The sequence below is a fragment of the Electrona antarctica genome (genome assembly GCF_951216825.1).
Source record: "Electrona antarctica genome assembly, chromosome: 13".
Classification (NCBI taxonomy): domain Eukaryota; kingdom Metazoa; phylum Chordata; class Actinopteri; order Myctophiformes; family Myctophidae; genus Electrona; species Electrona antarctica.
In genome coordinates this window covers 52,042,460-52,051,450 of record NC_136794.1, presented here as the reverse complement: position 1 = coordinate 52,051,450, position 8,991 = coordinate 52,042,460, and the positions used below count along the sequence as shown (strand labels likewise).

Genomic DNA, 8,991 nt, shown 5'->3' with positions numbered 1-8,991 from the left:
TGTTCTATTAATAAAATAGATCAATTAATTAATATTTTATTACATTATTTGTTCTGCCTGGTTTAAGAAAATAAACAGATTGTCTAGTATTATTTATTGTATTAACTAATAACTAGTTGTTCTATTAAGTTCAAACTAGTTCTATTCATTAATACATTTTAAATGATATTCATTTATTTAAGAAAATAAACACATTGTCTAGTATTATGTATTGTATTGTATGAATTAACTAACTAGGTGTTCTATTAATAAACTAGATCTATTCATTAGATTGTTAAATTATGTTTTATTACATTATTTGTTCTGCCTGGTTAAAGAAAACAAACATATTTGCAGCAGTATGTACTGTGTAGTTGTAGACATCTGAAACACGTAAGGCTGTCATTACTCTGAGTAACCACTAGAGGGAAGTGTTGGCCTAAAAGTGACAACGTCATTAACAGTTTGTAGAAAGAGCACAGTTCAACACAAGCTCTGCTAAAACCCAGAAAAGCATTATTAAATACTTGTTTACATTGAGGTCCATTTGCATCAGAACATTTAAAATGACAAACTGGATTTCTAAAGTTTTCAAAGGAGTACAGAGTCATTTCCTGGAGGAAAAGTACCACACTACAAGAACAAGCCAATTTAAAAACAGTCTTATTACTTAAAATTCAGTCTGGTCTTCAGACTGGTCTTCGTGGTAAAAAAAAATGTAACAAAATTAAAAATTGCATACAGTAATTTAAGTACAATATTCAAACATTCATGTTCGGTGGCATGGCTCTGTTCTGGGAGATTGTCAGCATTAATAAGCCAGGTCATTCTGTAGAGACCTTGGGGTGAAAACCTCCTTCAGCTTTCCACACTTCATTTGAAGACCTGAGGCCTCCTTTTAGTCTATTTAGACCTGGTGAAACCTATAAATTATACCATTCATGGCGGGATCCACCTGTCTACATCATTTATTTATTGTTTTAATAAGAATTTGAAGGTTTTCAAAAACCTTAGGCTAGGTTTTAGAAGGTCTAAATGTGTAAAATACATTAACTATAACTAAATATTCCTTAAACATGTAAATAGTACCACTGTATTCCTCATCCTTGTTGTTATGAACCATTTGATCTAGGGGTAATGGACCCATAACAGTGAAGGAGGAGGACACCCGGGTATAAATGCAATAATTTATTAACAAGAAAATAATGAGTATTTTGTTTTGACTATGGCGTATTCTCTCGTGTATCATCAGATGTCCGGCTCCATGCTCGCCTCTCCTTGGAGGCCAGTTGGGTCAAAACACAGTATACCACATTGACAGCTGTAGTGAGTCTACAGTCCACCTGACTGCTGGCAATATAGCCTGGTTGTGATATGTAGATGTGATTGATAGTTCATTATTTATTTATATTAATTCATTCTACAATTTTATAAGTCATTGTATTTATTTTTGTATTACTAATTTTATTTTATATATTACTAGGTTATTACTAATTGTATGTATTAATATACTACTCATTTTATATATTACTATGTTATTACTAATTTGATGTATTACTATACTCATTTTATTTATTTGATGTATTACTATGTTATTACTAATTTTATTTATTTTATGTATTACTGTTATTACTAATTTTATTTGTATGCATTTATTTTATGTATTACTGTTATTACTAATTTTATGCATTACTATATTGCTAATTTTATTTATTTTATGTATTACTATATTACTAATTATATTTCTTTTACGCATTACTGTGCCATTACTAATTTTATTTATTTTATTTACTATTTTACTTTAATCTATATTTTGTATCATTTGTTTTATCCATTTATAGTTATTTATATATTTGTTTTGTTTATTTTTGTTTTAGTGAACAACCAAAAAGCCCCGATTGATCACATCTACATATCACCACTACCAGTCAGGATCTGAGTGACTCAGAACCCTGGTGACCTCCATATGGCTGCTTAGGAGGACCAGATGGAGCCACACAGGAGACCAGCAACGTCCTAAAGAAAAGAAAGAAATGCTCATTACTACATTGTTCATAAAACAATCATAGTGTGTGTGTGTGTGTGTGTGTGTGGTATAGTTACCTTGCCGTGATGTGACTCCAGGTGAGCAGAAATAGTTGCTCCATTGGCTAGAAACGTGCTCTTCACCGGCATGTTCCTAAAAAAAAGTCTATAGTCAACCCCTAACTGATTACAGAACATGATAAAAAAAAACACAACCAGAAGGATTTAGGCCTGTCACAATTACCTAATCAAGTATTTGAGATAATACTTTTATTTTTATTTTTTTAGGGATAATAGTCATAATCGTCTCCATGTTGAAAATGTTCATATATTTTCAAACATTTTAAAGAAATAATGGAAGCCGCCGATCTACAAGCTCAAAATGTGTTACGTTGTAATGTGTATAAAGTTATTGAATTATGCCTTTTTGTTTACAAAGCCTAAAAAAGCCAAAGTTATATTCATAATGTTAGTACGACGCAATTAAATTGTTATTGTAATTTATTTGAGCGACAATTAATCGGCCAGTAAAAAACCTCTATTTCTGACAGGCCTAAACGGCTTCCAGTGGCGTCTACCGAACCGAAAAAAGACACACCCCAAATTAGCTTGGCTGTGTCCTGTCACAACATACTTACATTAACGTTTAAGAATAGGGATCGACCGATTCTCGGCAACAGACGATTGGCTTTTTTTCAGTTTCATTCATGTTACAACGCACTTAAATCTTTAATTGCAATTTATTTGAGAATAAATAATAATCGTCTAGTAAAAAGAAACCTCATAATCGTGACAGGCCTAAAGCGGTTCTTACTGTGGTGTTCCTCACCGGCAGGCCCAGGTCCGAAGTCCTCCGGCGTCTACCCAGATCTCCGTCCTCCGTCCTCCCATCCATCCATCCATCCATGGACAGACCTGCAGATCTCCATCTCTTGGTTGAGACTTCCAGCTATGTCTACTGCCATCTCCATCCTGAGAAAGAAAGACAGAAACCAAATTAGCTTTTGTTGAGCTGCAAATTCAGAACCACTTATACCCTTTATACACATTTGATAAAACAGACCTTTAATGAGCATTTGGTATGTGCTCCTATTTCACTACACAAATTGATTCTCCAAAAATAGCATAACATGTTGCAACGTGGGGTGAGCTTGTAGATCTGCTATTTTTGCTCAACGCTCCCCCCAGAATAGGGATGCTGGGGTTGAAGTGGTTAACAAAAGTGTCATTAAGACTTTGATTAGCTTGGACAGACTACTCACAGCTCATCAGAGTCCTCTGAGGGGGGGGGGGGGGGGGGGGAGATCTCTGTCCAGGGAACATCAGCTCGTCTACCAAGATCTCCATTCTAACAAAGATAAAAAAACACACACCAAATTAGCTTTGCCGTGTGTGTGCGCGTGTGTATGTGTGTATGTGTGTGTGTGCGCCCTGTCCAGCAGCGGCGTTCCAGCGACGTCTACCGCGATCTCCATCCTAACAAAAGAAAGATTGATTAGAGTGACCAAGGGCCAGATATATATTCTATCCTGTCACAACATATATACAGCCTAGTACATCAAACTTGTATTTATAGAGAACATTTAAAATAGAAGCTAAAGATCACTTACAGTAATAAACGTTTAAGTTAGGGTTATTTTTGACAGGCCTAACAGGGTCTCTTACTTTGAGTCGTCTTCAGAGGAATGCAGATTCCTGGACAGCGGGAGACCTGCAGTACATCTGGAAGAAAGACATTTATCGTCTATGAATGGCTGAAGAGCTTCGCACATCACTCCCTTGTTGTTGCTGCCAATAGTCTGGATAGTCTACTGTTAGGTTATTAGCTTACTTCTTATTCTTGATGAGAATTGTTTATGAATTTGATGTATTACTATGTGTTGTTCTTGCTTACTGTAAGTCACTCTGGATAAAGTGTGTGATAACTGCCTAAATTGTAAATTGTTGAAATTCCTAGACGTGATCAATTAGGGTGTGCTCTTCGGTGATAGCAGTGGTGTTATTTGTCTATTTTTACAGTCCTATTCCCAGAAAGACCACCGCCTGTGCCACACCGATACGGCGTCTAGCCGGTACAGAGGCTCTGGTGTTCCCCACCGCTGAGTACTGTGCCCCAGTCTGGAGCCGTAGCCCTCATGTTGGTTTTGGGGCTTTTTATGCCTTTACTGATAGTGAACAGTATATTGACAGGAAAGGGGGAAGTGATGGGGAGTGACACGCGGCAAAGGCCGTCGGGAGTCGAACCCGCAGCACGCCATCCGGCTGGCTTGGCAGCCTAGGTGCCCAGACAGTTGAGCTAACCATCCGGGCCACACTTACATATTTAATTGCAATTTATTTGAGCGACAATAATCATCCAGTAAAAAGAAACCTCATAATCGTGACAGGCCTAAAGCGGTTCTTACTGTGGGGTTCCTCACCAGGCGGGCCCAGGTCCAAAGTCCTCCGGCATCTACCCAGATCTCCGTCCCAAGAAAGAAAGACAGAAATAAAGACCAAATTAGCTTTTGTTGAGCTGCAAATTCAGAACGACTTAAACCCTCATACATACACATATATATATATATATATATATATATATATATATATATATATATATATATATATATAAAAAATAGCCAAAAATAGCAGATCTACAAGCTCACATGTTGCAACGCGGTGTGAGCTTGTAGATCTGCTATTTTTGCTGAACGCTCCCCCCAGAATAGGGATGCTGGGGTTGAAGTGGTTAACAAAAGTGTCATTAAGACTTTGATTAGCTTGGAGAGCTGACAGACATTCAACCAGTGCCACTAGGAGGCATCATACTGCCATGCTATACTTCATGCCATAACAGTACAGCAGATATCCATCCTGAGAAACAAACAAGAAATATTCCTACTCACAGCTCATCAGAAGTCCTCAGAGGAAACCCCCGGGAGGGAAGCTTTGGAACGGATCTCTGTCCTTCCACGATGTCTACCACGACCCATCATCCACCCTAACAAAGAAAGAAAGATTAATTAAAGTGACCAAGAGCCAGATATACATACATTGTGTCCTTTCACATCATACAAAAAATGTATAGAGAACATTTAAAACAGAAGCTGACCATACCACTCACAGTAATAGAAAAGTCTAAGTGGTTTCTTACTTTGAGCCGCCTTCAGAGCCCCCATGCAGATTCATCCAGCGAGAGCTGCAGATATCCACCTGTAGGGGCTCCGGTTGAGCCTCGCAGCATCTGGAAGGAAGACATGGTGGTTATAGTCTATGAATGGCTGAAGAGCTTTGCACATCACTCACTTGTTGCTGCCGCCAATAGGAATTTGTGATGTCTGTGTGGCGACAATTTCTGTGTCCATTTTCTTTTTATAATAACATACAATTTATATAGGCAGTGCTTTTCAAGGTACCCAAAGTTGCTTCACAAAACAGAAGTGAAAATAAACTAGTTAAAAGGTTAAAAACTAGAAATCATTTTGTGAAGCTTTTCGGTTCAACATCTACATCCACGATCTCCCTGCAACAACATCAATGAAGTATGGCTATGCAGACGACCAGAGTACTGTGGCCCAGTCTGGAGCCGTAGCGCTCATGTCAAGAAGCTGGATGCTGCCCTCACCACCGGATGGGCCACCCCAAACAAACAACTTCTCGCTGGAATCACTCCAACAGAGGTCAGACGAGAAGCAGCCCTCACCGAGAAGGCACAGCTGAGTGAATCCCAGCCATCTCCTCCACAAGGTCGTCAGAGACACCACAGCACAGGCCTCAAGTCACGGTGCCCTTTGCCACAGCGCGCGCGCGCGCACACACACACACACACACACACACACACGAGCCGCCCTTTGCCACAGCACACGTGCCTCAGGTCACGGTGACCCTTTGCCACACAGGCCCAGGAACTGCTCCACACAACACCAGCTGACACCTCCAAGGCATCCTGGGTGAAGGAGAGACAGAGGGACCAGTGGAATACATTGAGGACCCCAAAGATATTCTTTGCCAGCACCTCCCCTGCAAGGAGTGGACAACACTCAAAGCAGAAGTGGGACATCGAATGGTGATCGTGGCTTAGGTGACCTAGACAATGACACACTGGACTGGCTTGCTGCAACAGAGCTGACGTTCTATGGACATACGGCAGAAGATTTTTATGAAACTTATTTTTTGTAATTTCTTACCTTTGTCAAACCTTTGTGGCGTTTAATTTATGGAACTTGTGGATGTTTTTTTATTTATTGGTGAAGTTTTAGTGGAACTGAGATATGTTTGTTAGGGATGTCCAATATTATCGGCCGATAAAGGCATTCAAAAATTAATATTGATGTTATTTTTTACTTCATTTTTTTACATTAAAAACATCTACAAGCTCACAATGCGACACATGTGAGCTTGTAGATCTGCCATTTTCAAATTATTTTTATACATTTGAAAACTTGAAATGAGACATTTTGCATAATGAGCACTTTTACTTTTGGTACTTTAAGTACATTTTTATACCAAAACCTTTGTACTTTTACTCGAGTACATGTTGAATGTACTTGTAACGGAGTATTTCTATATTGCAGTATGTATAGCCTACTTGTATTTAAGTAAAAAGTTTGAGTTATTTTCCACGACTGGTGGCCTGCATATATCGGTATCTGTTGATATCGGAAATTAGGAGTTGGACAATATCCAACACGGACTGTCGGACATCCCTTGATTTGTGTGATTTTGTGCAGCTTTTAGTGAGTTTGTGGCATTTTGTTTACTTTTGTTTGTTTGTTTTGTGAACGACCAAAGAGCACACTCAGTATGTATCACAATGCTATTTCCACCAGGCAGGTGTACTTATATCTACATCTCCTAAGCGGCCATGTACTAAACACTACAGATATCACAATTTGACTTTGGCAGCAGCAAGAAATGACTGATATGCAAAGCTCTTCAGCCATGCTTCTCTCTATACAAACACTCATAATGTCCACATGGACAGCTTAGCAGCCAGGATGGGGTGGTCGGCCTGGAGGCCACTCAGAACCCTGGTGACCTTCACATGGACATCTTAGCAGCCAGGATGGGGTGGTCGGCCTGGAGGCCACTCAGAACCCTGGTGACCTTCACATGGAGATCTTAGCAGCCAGGATGGGGTGGTCGGCCTGGAGGCCACTCAGACATGGGGACACAGGAGACCAGGGCATCCTCGGGTTCAGCGTTCCAGCAGCATCTACTGTCATCTCCATCCACATCTAGAAAGAAAGAAATCAGAAGCTGACCATATCACTCACAGTAATAGAAACAAGGATCAGGAAACCAATGATATCTGGCTAATAAGACAAATATTCCTTAAAACATTATAGTTGCCATCTATAACTAAAATTTAAAAATAAAAAACACCTTCAATATTTGATTTCTTTAATACATAGAGAATATTTGACTCCATAGGAACTGTTCCCGTCGCAGGTTGATGATGTCCATGTGTGGTCCAGCGGTGTGGAATGTATGGAATGCATAAAAAGTATTTAAAATATTGCTTTGATGCTTATATTAATCTTAGGAAGTATTAAGCTGTTTTTATTAGCATATGCATTCCATAGAGCTAGACCATATGGACATATTAAACTTGCAACAGGAGCAGTTCCTATTGAGTGAAAGATTCTTTAATTATTAAAGAATTAAATATTTATGGCGTTTCTATTTTAAGATTTTCGTTAGAGGGTTAAGTAGGCCTATAATGTTTTAAGGCATATTTGTCTTATTAAGCAGGGATCCTTTTAAGAATATTTAAAAGTGCAATATCAAAATGTATTTTATTAAGTGTCCCTGCACAATAGTTTGTAGTCAATATCTCATCCGCTTCTACAAAGCAATTTAAAATACAAATTACAAGTAATGTCGAGTACTTTTGGAAGTCACTGAACAGCCATGCCTACCACCCATGTGAATTTTCACGTAATGCAGGAGGCAGCAGCACTACCCGTTAATAAAAATGAGTGCTTCCAAAGAGAAAGTAGCTCAAAGTCACTTATAATTCAAACATGTCTATGGTGTATTTTTATGAAACAAACGCTTTGCAGATTGAAAGTATAGCTTGCCCTACAGCTGCAATGTTGGCGAGTTTAGCATTGTTTAATAGAAGCAGATTGGAAATTCAATTTGGATCAATGGGCTGAGGGCATGCATTGCAACTCTAGATTCATCGTGATGCAAATTAGTCATTTGACTCAGCTGTGTGGCGTCAGTGTGTCAACACAACTGAACGGTTACACTAGCTCCTTTCGGAACCCTACGTTAAAGTTTCTGACATTGTGATGACTTTATGTAGTCCAAAGGAGCTCAACCCGGGGGGTCCGGAGACGGGCTACGGTTACACATGCCTTCCATTTCACAGCAACCTTCAATAATTAAATTCACATAACATAACTCAAGAGGCTCAACAGTCAACACCACAACAATATTGCATTTTGATGTATATTAAGCCGTTTCTCCCTAAATGTTCCACAGTTCAAACAGCCTACCTTTCTCAGGATTTATTAAATAGTTCAGTTCAGTTCAAATCAACTTAAAACAATTCCTCTGTCAAACCACCACGCAATAAATCCACAGTTTATGAAACAGTTGTCAAAATGATAAAGCCTTTACCTCGGTTAGCAGGTAATGTTAGCACGGGGTTTAAATGGCTACAGCTGAGCCAGGGGGTCCGCCGCTGGGTCCAGGGGGACCGCCGCTGGGTCCAGGCTTAGAGTATATACTCTAAGGGTCCAGGTCCAGGGGGTCCGCCGCTGGGTCCAGGATGCGATGGTTTGTTAACAACCTTCCGACGTGTGTTCATTCAACATGAACGGTGACTCTGACTCATAAATGGCAAATGATTCCAGGTTTTAGTAATCATTCAATCAAAGTGACGCGGGGCAGGTCACGTGCGGAGAATGACGCGATGTGATTGGCTGACAGGATGGACGAATGAAGTGACATGAATATTCAAGTAGGGGCGGGGCCGAGGGCTGGGTTGTAACCATA

The 8,991-nt window shown here is 39.5% G+C and overlaps 1 long non-coding RNA gene across 1 annotated transcript; it reads right to left on the bottom strand.

Moving 5' to 3' along the window:
• Nucleotides 1–1,871: 1,871 nt before the first annotated feature.
• LOC306935718 lies at nt 1,872–6,362 on the bottom strand. Its single transcript, XR_013791415.1, has 8 exons — nt 5,138–6,362; nt 4,890–4,984; nt 4,410–4,466; nt 3,670–3,726; nt 3,267–3,480; nt 2,834–2,976; nt 2,083–2,158; nt 1,872–1,995 (listed from the first exon to the last, which is right to left on the bottom strand). It is a non-coding gene; the product is annotated as an uncharacterized lncRNA (long non-coding RNA).
• Between the last annotated feature and the right edge of the window lie 2,629 nt (nt 6,363–8,991).